Source organism: Papio anubis, chromosome 13 (genome assembly GCF_008728515.1).
Source record: "Papio anubis isolate 15944 chromosome 13, Panubis1.0, whole genome shotgun sequence".
Taxonomy (NCBI): domain Eukaryota; kingdom Metazoa; phylum Chordata; class Mammalia; order Primates; family Cercopithecidae; genus Papio; species Papio anubis.
In genome coordinates, this window is record NC_044988.1 from 92,317,076 (window position 1) to 92,329,846 (window position 12,771).

General features: G+C 43.1%; 1 protein-coding gene and 1 long non-coding RNA gene across 7 annotated transcripts in view; one reads left to right on the top strand and one right to left on the bottom strand.

The window, feature by feature from the left end:
• Positions 1-28: 28 nt before the first annotated feature.
• Positions 29-12,771, top strand: part of RABGAP1 (RAB GTPase activating protein 1) — a 175,409-nt gene continuing 162,666 nt past the window's right edge. For 3 of the 6 annotated variants that reach the window (XM_021927166.2, XM_021927171.2, XM_009188135.4), the window contains exons 1-2: positions 29-266; positions 4,739-4,874. The gene's annotated coding sequence lies outside the window, so the exon portion shown is untranslated. Of the gene's footprint in view, positions 267-354; positions 603-4,738; positions 4,875-9,766; positions 9,852-12,771 lie in introns of those variants that run through there. The other 3 variants (XM_021927167.2, XM_003911255.5, XM_021927168.2) reach the window with 2 other exon arrangements.
• LOC103878102 lies at positions 9,340-10,002 on the bottom strand. Its single transcript, XR_638102.3, has 2 exons — positions 9,897-10,002; positions 9,340-9,694 (listed from the first exon to the last, which is right to left on the bottom strand). It is a non-coding gene; the product is annotated as an uncharacterized LOC103878102 (long non-coding RNA).

Consider the following 12,771-nt stretch of genomic DNA (forward strand, 5'->3'; position numbering starts at 1 on the left):
TCGGAAGGCTCGGAGGACAACGGGGCCCCGAGAGGGAATTTCTGCGTTGTGGGCGGGGCGCAGACGCAGGGCGCCGTACTCTCGGCGCTAGCTTCACTGCCTACTACCTCGAGGTGCGGTAGCCAGTTAGCGTCTGCGGCTCAGGCCCTGTGCTCCTCGCAGGGACCTGCTGCCCGGGACCCCCGTCTCAGCGGCTCTTCTGCAGCTGGGCCTAGACGCTCCGCTGCCTCCTTGGGCCTGAGGGGCTCCTCTGTACTTAAACTTTGGTAAGTCCTTCTCGCCTAGGGGTGTAGACTCGTCGCTCGCGAGCCCGAGGAGCAGAACGCTGTCCCCTCACTTCTGGATGTTTTTCAGGGATCTTGCCTGGGGGTTCTTCCGAGGGCAATCTCTTGCATTCCCATGGCTTCCGTTACCTACTTCATGCTGACCATTCACAACCCAGCCAGCTACATGGACGAGATCTCCAATTGATTGTTCTGATGTGAATCTCCAGTTCATCTCATCTCCTATCCAGACCGGAAAACTTGAGGATCCTTCTAGAGTTCTTTTCCTTGCCAATCCAGTTTACTGGTTTCTGCCCATTCTTTTCGTTTTTGGTGGTGGTGAGGGGCTTTTTATTGTGGTAAAAGATGCGTAATGTTTATTACTTTAATCATTTATAAAGTGTATAAAGCTCGATGGTCTTGAACTCAGCACTTTGGGAGGCCCTCCTCAGCCTCCCAAAGTGCTGAGATTACATGTGTGAGCCACTGCTCCCAGCCTTTCCCTCTTTTTAATGTAGTTATTTACAACTATAAATTTCCCTTTGATCACTGCTTTCACTACAGCTCATAAGTTTTGTATGTTGTGTTATTTTCATTCATTTCTATGTATTTTCGAATGTCCCTTTTGATTTCTTTTGTTTTTGGTTTTTTTTTTTTTTTTTTTTTGAGATGGGGTTTTGCTCTTGTTGCCCAGGCTGGAGTGCAATGGTGTGATCTCGGCTCACCGCAACCTCCGCCTCCTGGGTTCAAGCGATTCTCCTGCTCTCGCCTCCCAGGTAGCTGGGATTACAGGCATGCGCCACCACGCCGGGCTAATTTTATATTTAGAGATATGGAGACGGGGTTTCTCCATGTTGTTCAGGCTGGTCTCCACCTCCCGACCTCAGGTGATCCACCCGCCTTGGCCTCCCAAAGTGCTGGTATTACAGGTGTGAGCCACCGTGCCCAACCTTGATTTCTTCTTTGACCCAGTGGTTAAGAGTGTTGTTTAACTTTCAGATATTTGTGACCTTTCCAGTTATCCTTCTGTTATTAATTTCTAACTTCATCTGTGTGGTCCGAGAAGATGCTTTGTATGATAGCTATCTTGTAAAATATTCTGAAACTTGAATTGTGGCATACAGTCTGGTGAATTCCTCATGTACTTTAGAGAAGAATGTGTATTCTGCTCTTGCTGGGTGGAATGTTCTGTATATGTCTTTTAAGTATAGCTGGTTTATTATGACATTTAGTTCTCTATTTCCTCACTTATCTTCTATCTGATTCTTCTCCCCATTATTGAAAATGGGGTATTGTAGTCTCCCACTATTATTGTAGAACTGTTTATTCTTTTAATTCTGTCCATTTTTGCTTCATGTATTTTGAGAGTCTGTTCCTAGCTAGGTAAATGCGTACAATTTTTATATAATCTTGTTGTAATGAGATTTTTATTAATATATGATGTCTTTATCTCCTATAACATTTTTAAATTTTAAAATATTTTGTCTAATCGTAGTATAACTACATCAGTTCTTTTTCAGTAACTATTTGCATGTTATATCTTTTTTCATTAAATTATTATTATTATTATTTGAGAGGGAGTCTCACTGTGTCACCCAGGCTGGAATGCAGTGGTGCCATTTCAGCTCACTGCCACCTTCGCCTCCCGTGTTCAAGTGATTCTCCTGCCTCAGCTCCGGAGTAGCTGAGATTACAGGTGCCTGCCACCACGCCTGGCTACTTTTTGTAAATTATTATTTTCTGAGACAGAGTCTTGCTCTGTCGCCCAGGCTGAAGTGCAGTGGTGCAGTCTCGGCTCACTGCAACCTCCACTTCCTGGGTTCAAGCGATTCTCCTGCCTCAGCGTCCCAAGTAGCTGGGATTACAGGTGCACGCCACCATGCCCAGTTAATTTTTGTGGTTTTAGTAGAGATGGGGTTTCACCATATTGGCCAGGCTGGTCTCAAACTCCTGACCTTGTGATCTGCCCACCTCGGCCTCCCAAAGTGCTGGGATTACAGACGTGAGCCACTGCGTCCAGCCCTTTTTCCTTAAATTATTGAAAAATTTTTTTTTTTTTTTTTGTAGAGACCAGGCCTTGCTATGTTCCTTAGGCTGGTCTTGAACTCCTGGCCTCAAGTTATCTTTGTTCTCCCTAAGTACTGGGACTGCATGTGTGAGCCACTGTACCTGGCTCTTTTTCTAACCTTTCATTTTCAAGCTATTTGTGTCTTTGGATGTCAAGTGATTCTCTTGTAGATAGTATTTAGTTGGATCATGTGGATTGTGTGTGTATTTTAAAAATTAATTTGCCCTTTCTTTTTAAAAAATAAATATAATTTTAGAGATAGGGTCTCACTGTGTCACCCAGGCTGGATTGTAGTGGCACAATCATAGCTCATTGAAGCCTTGAACTCCTGAGCTCAAGTGGTCCTCTCGCCTCAGCCTCCCAAAGTAGCTGGGACTACAGGTGTGCAACCACACTTGACCCGACCCGACCCGACCCTCCCTTCCCCTCCCCTCCCTTCCCCTCCCTTCCCTTCCCCTCCCTTCCCCTCCCTTCCCCTCCCTTCCCCTCCCTTCCCCTCCCCTCCCCTCCCCTCCCCTCCCCTCCCCTCCCTTCCCCTCCCCTCCCTTCCCCTCCCCCTCCTTTCCTCTCCCCTCTCTTGACAGAGTCTCACTCTGTTGCCCAGGCTGGAGTGCAGTGGCACAGTCTTGGCTGATGGGACCTTGGCATGATAGGACCACAGGCATGCGGTCCCATCAAGCGATCCGCCTGTGCGGGCCTCCCAGAGTGCTGGGATTATAGGCATGAGCCACTGTGCGCAGCCTTGACTCTTTTCTGTCTTTAGATTGGAGAGTTTAAACCATTTAGATTTAAAGTAATTATAAGGTGGAATTTATATTTGTCATTTCTCTATTTGGGTTTTATATGCTTTTTTAAATTCTTATTTCCTCCATTACTGCTTTTTTGTGTTAGTGTTGATTTTTTTTTATCATGAAACTTTTGATTCTCCTCTCATTTCCTTTTGTGTATATTCTATAGATATTTTATTAGTGGTTACCATAGGTATTACACTCAACATCCAAAAGTTATAACAATATAATTTGAATTGATACCAAGGAACTTCAATAGCATACAAAATCTCTGCCCATGTAAAGCTCTGCCCTTTCCTTTCTGTTACTGATGTCACAGATAACATTTTATACATCGTCTATCCAATAACATAATTTTTTTTTTTTTTTGAGACAGAGTCACAAGCTCTGTCACCAGGCTACCTAGTGCAATGGCACAATCTCAGCTCATTTCGGCCTCGCCTGCGGGTTCAAGTGATTCTCCTGCTCAGCCTCGAGTAGCTGGGTGCAGGCGCCACCACCACACCCAGCTAATTTTTTGTATTCTTAGTAGAGATGGGTTTTACCCGTATTGGTCAGGTTGGTCTTGAACTCTGGAAGCCTCAGGTGTCCACCCCACCTCGGCCTCCCAAAGTGCTGGGATTTGGGGCAGCGAGCCCTGCATGAGCCCACATAAAATATTTTTTATGCATTTTGACTTTAAATCAGAAAAAAAAGGAGTTACAAATCATAATTACAATACTTGCTTTTATAGTTGCCAGTGTATTTGACTTACTAGGAATCTCTGTTTCTCTGTATGGCTTTGAGTTACTATTGAGTGTACTTGCATTTCAACCTGTCGGTTTCTCTTTAGCATTTCTTGAGGGCAGAAGAATGCTGAGATGGTAGCCTCAGCTCCCTTGGCATCTTTGTCAGGAAATGCCAGCTTTTTTGAAGAACTCATTTTGAGTTACTAGTAGATGCCCATTTCAACCTGTCGGTTTCTCTTTAGCATTTCTTGAGGGGCAGGAATGCTGGTGGTAACAAACTCCCTTGGCTTGTCTTTGTCAGGAAATGTCTTAACTTTTTTGAAGAACTCATTTTTGAGTTACTATTGAGTGTACTTACATTTCAACCTGTCGGTTTCTCTTTAGCATTTCTTGAGGGGCAGGAATGCTGGTGGTAACAAACTCCCTTGGCTTGTCTTTGTCAAGAAATGTCTTAACTCATTTTTGAAGAACAATTTTGCCAGATATAGATTTTTCCATGATAGTTTTTTTTCTTTCGATTCTCTAAGGATTCTTTATTGGCTGATAATCTTATTGCAATCCTTTGTATGGGACAAGTTGCTCATCTCTGGCTGCTTTCAGGGTTCTCTTTTTTTTTTTTTTTTTTTTGGTTTTTGACAGCTTAATTATAATACATTTGGTGGTTTCTTAGTATTTCCTATCAGGAGTCTGATAAACTTCTTGGATTTGTACACCATTGTTGTTCATAAAGTTTGGAGAGTTTTGACCATGATTTCTTGCAATATCTTCTGCCCTTTCTTCTCCTTTGAAACTCCCACAATTCATTATGTTTGTCCTCCTGATGGTATCTCACAGGGTCCCTTAGGTTTTATTTACTGTTCACTTTTCTTCATTCTTTTTTCTATTTTTCAGATGGAGTAGGAGTCACAAGGAATCTACCTCTCCACCTAGACAACAGTTGTACCAGCAGCAACTCTCTGAAGTAACTATGTTGGAACTCTGGAGTCTATTCGAATGCTGTTACACCTTCCAAGGGAGAGCTGGGCTGGTAAATAGAGGTTAATTTCAGTCTGTGTCAGCTTTTAGTGTGATAGCAGCTACTCATTCAGTGTTACTTAAAACTGTAGCACGCAGCTGTATCCACATTCCTGGTGCGGCTTGCTGGAGGCTGGGTGGGCAGTAAGAACTTTGTCCTCACTGTGGCTGTCGACACTCTGGTTGCTGATGACTGAGCTGCAGGTGCAGAGGCAGGTTGCCACTGTTTTGACCCTTCACCAGCTGAACCTCTTTCCAAGGGTTTTAAAGGAATAGCACCTGTTTTGTTTGTTTGCTTTCCCTTTTACCCCATTTATGAGTCAGATATTGAAGGATTAGGATATTCAAAAGCAATCACTTAGGCAGGGGAAAGTAGAAAGCTACTGCATATAACCAGGGAAAGACACAGCTAAGAAAAGACTTAAGAAAACCTTAAGCTTTCACCCGAGGCTGATCCTGATCCTGATCCTGATCCCCAGCACAGAGACAATTACAAAAGCCCAGCAAACATGGGGGCAGAAGGAGAATCTTATTTTCAGATTCACCACATTATAAGATTCAAATGTTCAATTTTCAACAACAACAAATGATAAGGACTTAAAATTTAATTTTTTTTAAGTGCCATAATTAAAAAGTCAAGGGATGTAACCAGATGGAATTTATGGTTCTGAATTGGATGCTGATTTGGGAATACTGATTGTAGAAAAATTTAAAGGCATGTGGTTGTAGTCCCACTTAATTGGTTGTTACTAGGCAATACAGACCCCATCTCTAGTTGAAAAATAAAATTAAAAAAAAAAATCACAGCCGGATGCGGTGGCTCACGCCTGGAATCCCAGCACTTTAGGAGGCCGAGGCGGGTGGATAACGAGGTCAGGAGATCGAGACCATCCTGGCTAACACGGTGAAACCTCGTCTCTACTAAAAATTACAAAAAATTAGCCAGGCGTGGTGGTGGGTGCCTGTAGTCCCAGCTACTCGGGAGGTTGAGGCAGGAGAATGGCGTGAACCCAGGAGGCGGAGCTTGCAGTGAGCCAAGATCACACCACTGCACTCCAGCCTGGGCGACAGAGCAAGACTCCATCTCAAAAATAGAAAAAAAATCACAGGACATAGAAAGAAACAGGAAAGTATGGTCTATTCAGAAGAACAAAATAAATCAACTCCAACTATTTCCACAGAAGCCAAGATAGATATCTGACTTAATAGACAAAGGCTTTAAAACTATTTTGAAGTAGTTCTTGGCACAGTGGCTCACGCCTGTAATCCCAGCACTTTGGGAGGCCAAGGCAGGCGGATCACCTGAGGTCAGGAGTTTGACACCAGCCTGGCCAACATGGTGAAACCCTGTCTCTACTAAAATATAAAAATTAGCCAGGCTTGGTGGCGTACCCTTGTAATCTCAGCTTCTCGGGAGGCTGAGACAGGAGAATCGCTTCAACCTGGAAGGCAGAAGTTGCAGTGAGCCAAGTTCCTGCCACTGTACTCCAGCCTAGGTGAGAGAGACTCTGTCTCCAAACAAACAAACAAACAGGACTAAAGGAAGACATGAACAAAGTCAGGAGAACAATGTATGAATAAAATTAGACTATCATTAAAGAGAAATAAAAAGGAGCTGAGGTCAGGCGCGATGGCTCATGCTTGTAATCCCAACACTTTGGGAGGCAAAGGCGGGCGGATCATGAGGTCAGGAATTCGAGACCAGCCTGGCCTCCATGGTGAAACCCCATCTCTACTAAAAATACAAGAATTAGCTGGGCATGGTGGCGTGCCTGTGATCCCAGCTACTGGGGAGGCTGAGGCAGGAGAATCACTTGAACCCGGGAGTTGGAGGTTGCAGTGTGTCAAGATTGCGCCACTGCACTCCAGCCTGGGTGACAGAGCGAGACTCTCTCTAAAAAAAAAAAAAGGAGCTGAAATGAAATTCTGGACCTGAAAGATACAGTAACTAAAATGAAAATTTTACATAGAGGGGTTCAAAAACAGATTTGAAGGAGCCGAAGAAGGAACCAGCAAATTTGAATATATTTCTTTGTTAAATACCCATGGAACCCTGTTCCTTCTTCTTTCCCCCTGCTTCCTTAGCTCAAGCCTTCTTCATCTTAGGCAGCTTCCAAACTATTCTATCAACCTCCTCTTTTCCTTGCTCTAGTTTTACTTAGAGTGATCTTTAAAAAAAACCCAAATCTAATATTGTCACTGTCCTTTAAAATATCCAAGGGCACCCATGTGTCTATAGAGTGAACTTCAGTTTCCTTATTTTAGCATTCAAGGACCTTCCTATTTTGGCTCCAGCCTACCACATTGCTTTATTTCACACCAGCCCCACATTCCATTCATATACTGTAACCACATTTTCTTGGGTACAAAGTCACTTACTGAAAAAAATTTAAGCATATTTGGAAACCAAAATTCATTTTCTGTGAATGGGATATCAACATATAGCACTGGTAGGCATTGAAACAGACTATAGTCTATTTTTAAAATGACTTAGATGATAAAAACAACATGTATATCATCACTAATCCAGTGGTCAATATTAGCATAATTCTGTAAGATTCCGTAAATGTTGCATCTATTGTAGATACAATGTTATGTATCTAACATAACATCTAACAGGTTAGATTCATAACATTGTATGTAATATAATGAAACATGAAGTATGACCTGTCACTTGTGAGGTGTACTAGTCTGATATGTTTGACTTGAATCCACTGAGTCTTCAAATATAACTTTCTTGTTCAAGAAATACAAGGCTTGTAGGAACAAGCTCAATGACTTCATGAGGAAGCAACCACTCAGATAAAAACATTTTGCACTTCAAGTGGCCTGATTTCTACAGTGAACAAGAATCTTTTAATTTTTTTTTAAGTGCCATAATTAAAAAGTCAAGGGATGTAACCAGATGGAATTTATGGTCCTGAATTGGATACTGATTTGGGAATACTGGTTGTAGAAAAATATAATTTGGTCAACAGAATATTTGATTGTAGTTAGGTATTGTATGAGAGGAAATTTTCCTGTAATATTACTCATTTAAGAAAGCCAACTGTAAAAATAACTTTAGGTTGACAGAAAATATGAATGTGATCTAGGAATTAGGTGAGAAGAAAATGTACTGAAATAAGGTAGATATTTTTAATTGAAAAAGGAGATGACTAAAGTGATCTCATTTTGAAAAAAAAATACACACACGCAGAAGGATATACTCTAAAGTATTAACATTGGCGCTGGGAATGCCATGGTTTTTGTTTTTCATTAAAGCATAGAGACAGGGTCTCACTATGTTGCCCAGGCTGGTCTCCAACTCCTAGGCGCAAGCCATTCTCCCACCTCAGCCTCCGAAAGTGTTAAAATTACAGGCATGAGCCTGTAATTTAAAAAAATTTTTTTTAATGCAATGCTTTTTGAAAAAATTTTATTTTAGCTTGTCTCTATTCTCCAAGGCATGTTGTATTGATTGTGTAGTACAATTTTATTTAAAAATGTATGTTAAGATTTACATAAATATTTGGGGTGTACATGAATCAAGAAATACATGAAAGTATGGGCACCAAAACGTTAAAAGTGGTTTTGTTGGGAGTTCAGGGGATTTTACTTTCTCCCTAATACTTTATTCTTTGAATATCTTGAAATGGATATTTTGTAACTATATAAGGAGAAAGGAAGCGAAACTCTTTTTCTGCAGGGGTACAGCCACTTCTGTTGTATTAGACAAATCACAGAGGGATTGCAACAGAACACAGCTTTTTCTTACTGTTTTTTCTCTGGTTGATCGGGATGCATTATCCACCAGAAAACACTGCAGATGACTCATTCACCAGGAAAAGAGCATATGCCAGTTGGAATAAAGAAAGGGGAAGAGTAAGGAAGAGGCTGTAGAATTATTTTATAAATTATCACGTCTTAAGAGCCAGGTGCGGTGGTATATGCCTACATACAGTCCCAGCTACTCAGGAAGCTGATGTGGTAGGAGAGCTTGCGCCCAGGAGTTCGAAGGTGGAGTGTGATACGATCGTCTGTGAATAGCCACTGCACTGCAGCCTGGACAAGATAGGGTCTCTCTTTAAAAATAAGACTTAACTAGCACTTTAATAATCATTGTTTTTGTTCCCCACTACATTGTACATTCATTGAGGACAGGGACTTTAAACTTCATTATATTGCTGTTGCTGTGTTTCACCTTTGAATGATATTAAAATAAAAATCTCATCTTTGAGTCACAATCTGATATAACCTTGTGCATTTCTGTCCTCTTGTGTGCCTTAAATGCCTTTAGGCAGCTATGTTGTACCAGTGGTTTTAGCACTTGGCAGTTGGAAGTTTTGACTTCTAGACTGGATTCTGGTCTAGACTCATTTTATAAAGCTAAATTACTTTATAAAATGAGAAAAATCGTACCATTCTCACAGATTTGTGGTAAAGCTGAAATGAGATAGCCACATAAAGACCCATCACAGTCCCTGACACACCGTGCGTCCTCAATAAATGCCAAGTGAATTTTATTACGCTGTGAAGTACTGATTTTCAAACAGGACTTGCAGCACATGAAAGATGAGCAGGGGGATTCCTTGCTCAAGCACCAGTACTCTGAGGTTGTACCCTTTGTTCGGCTCAACAGGTACTACCCAGTCCGCTTCCATAGTCCCCAGTCCCGGCCGCCTGTCCAACTCCAGATACAGAGCGCAGCCGAGGTCCAGCTCACAGCCTGTGCACTTCGCGCAGGCGCACAGTCCTGAGGCGCGCTGAAAACCCAGGTGGGGCTCGGAAAGAGGAAGCTCCGCCTCGCTTCCCGGTATTGGGCCAATAGGGTCACTCGTCGTGGCCGCGGACCTATGAGACGGGCAGGGGGCGGGGCGGAGGGCGGAAGAAGTCGCTCTCACGTGAGTAAGGGACTGGGGGGGCGGGGAAAGGGCGGCTTGGGAGGCCCAGGCGGTGGAGCCTCCGGGACGGCGAGCGGCGGGCGGCGGAGGAGGAGACGGCGGGTCGGGTAGGGCCGCGTTTCCCCTCCTCCTCCTCCCACTCTCCTACCTACCAACCCCAGGGGTATTTTCGACGGCCCCTGCGGAGAGCCAAGCCGTCTTCTCATCCCGCGGGGTCGGGCCAGTGGAGCTCCGCTCAGCTCCCTCGACGGGCCGAGTTCTGAGGGGAGCCGTGATTGGGGGGAGGGGGAGCTGCGACGGAGGGGAGAGGGCGCATGCGCAGGCTGGGCCGCTCTTGGGAGCCCCTGCCGAAACCGGTTCCCCCTGTCTGGGTGGGTGCCGGTCTTCTAAGTCTTGCGTATTTGGCCCTCCCTCTGGTCCCTCTGCAAAGCTGGTTTGTGTCTTGACTTTAATGTTTTAGGTTTGGTCCTGTTTGGGAATCCAGCCGCTCTCCCCCCCCGCCTCAGTTTCTCCCCATTGCCCACTAGGCCAGTATCTGTGTCTTAAGCTACCTTGGGCCTCAGGCTGTCCTGGGCTGCGCCTAAATTTCAAAGATTTGCTAGTTTTCACTGTCGCTTTGCCATCTCAGGTTGGTCTTTCTGTCTCATTTCCCCGTCTGCAATTAAAGTGTCCTTGGCATCCCAGTTTTCTCATCTTGAAGCAGCTACCCCAGTACCTCATCGCTGTGTCCTTTGATTATCCGCACCCTTAACGGTTTTACGTGTTGAACCAAAGAATAACGTCAAGACTTCATGAGTTCGCTGTCCATTGCCTGGTAGTACTTTGGTCTCTACTCTTCTACATCCAGACTGTTTATCATCTGCTCCTGCGTTTCACGCATCTGCATATCTTTGGTTACTCGAGAATTCTTTTTTGGAAACAAATGTCCTAGGAGACCGTGTTGAGTGATCATACTACTAGTGTTCCCGCTACTAGTGCTCCGTTAGTTTTAAATCATGTTCCAACTTGAATTTGAGGCCTTTTGACTTTCGTTGGCTTTTTATCAGGGGAAAAAAACCTGTTAGGGACAGGGTTTCACAATTCCTTTTATATTTCCGTTCACATGTATTTACAAACATGTGCCTGGGGTAGTAAGTACACAGTGAGTGAGTTTCCAGCTGTTTTTGTTTCGGAAGGGAAAAAAAAAACAATGGAAGGTGAATGGAATTGTGTTTGTAACATTAAACTGATGTTTGAAAAGTAGCTGGGAAAAAAAGCTTAGGTAACAAGGATGGCTCATCCAACTTTTTTTTTAAACGAAGGACCTGTTGCCTTAGTTCAAGTTTGTATAAGGTGCTATTTAATATGTATTGAAGACTTAACTAGAGCTTACTTATAAAAACTGAAAATAGGGGCCGGGTGCGGTGGCTCACGCCTGTAATCCAGCATTTTGGGAGGCTGAGGCGGGCGGATCACCAGGTCAGGAGTTCGAGACCAGCCTGTCAAATATGGTGAAACCCCATCTCTACTAAAAATACAAAAATTAGACGGGTGTGGTGACGGGCGCCTGTAGTCCCAGCTAATTGGGAAGCTGAGGCAGGAGAATCGCTTGAACCCGGTAGGCAGAGGTTGCAGTGGGCCGAGATTGGCCACTGCACTCCAGCCTGGGCAACAGAGTGAGACTCGTCTCAAACAAAACAAAACAAAACAAAACAAAATAGGGAAGAGAAGTCTTTATAAATCTTCCTTTGTAGACCACTTTGTATTAATAAAATTTCAATCCATGATTGATTTGTATATATTGGTAACATTTAAAATTCACATGTAACTTGAATTCAAGATAATAACTCAGATTCATAAAGTTGAAATATTAGTGGCATACAGTGATTCATGCTTGTAATCCCAACACTTTGGGAGTCTGAGGTGGGAGGACCACTTGAGAATTTCCAGACTGCAGTAAGCTATGATGGGTGTTACCTGGGTGACACAGCCAGTTCCCATTAAAAAAAAAACAAAAACAAAAAACTGAGTTATAGGCATATTGCCAGTTCCCATTAAAAAAAAAAACACACACACACACACACACACACACACAAACTGAGTTATAGGCATGTTGTGGTGCACTTTCTGCCTTTCTTTTTTTTTTTTTTTTTTTTTTGAGATGGAGTTTTGCTCTTGTTGCCCAGGCTGGAGCAATCTTGGCTCATTGCAACCTCCGCCTCCCGGGTTCAAGCGATTCTTCTGACTAAGCCTGGGATTACAGGCTCCCGCCACCACGCCCAGCTAATTTTTTGTATTTTTAGTAGAGATGGGGTTTCATCGTGTTGGCCAGACTGGTCTTGAACTCCTGACCTCAGGTGATTCACCTGCCTCAGCCTCCCAAAGTGCAGGGATTACAGGCATGAGCCACCGCGCCCGGCCACTCTTTCTTTTAATTGTTTCAGTGTTATAATTCAGTTTACAGTTAACGCATTGACATTAATAGGTATATATTTGTTTGGAAAGTTAACCTGTCAGCTGCGTGCATTTTGGTATTTTTGGCATAGGATTTTGTTTGCAGTTTACAAGTGGTGTAGTAATGTAGTGGGAACAGAGACACCTGTTTCCTACCTTTTCGGCTGCATATTGAGAGAATTGTGTTATGCACTTTATCTACATGAGGGGACATGGTTTTCCACACAATATATTAACTGAACTTTGTAGCCCAGCTTCTTTTAAATAAGTCTTTTTTTTATTCAGTATATTTCCAGCTAAAGGAAAGCCTCCTTTGGAGGTCTCATTATTTCCCACGAGTTTTAACAAGGAGCCTTTGAATACAGGTTTCAGAAAATAGTTTAAATTGGTGCTACAGTTGAGTATCTTTGTAAAAACACTGGTGTGCTAAGATTCTGACATAGACTGCCCATAATGTTATCTTTGTAATTTCAATATAATCAGATATCATTAGCCTTCTCAAGCATGTGGAATAAATGAATACAACACACTTTTTTTTTTTTTTTTTTTTTTTTTTTTTTTTTTAAAGAGATAGGGTCTTGTTCTCTTTCCCAG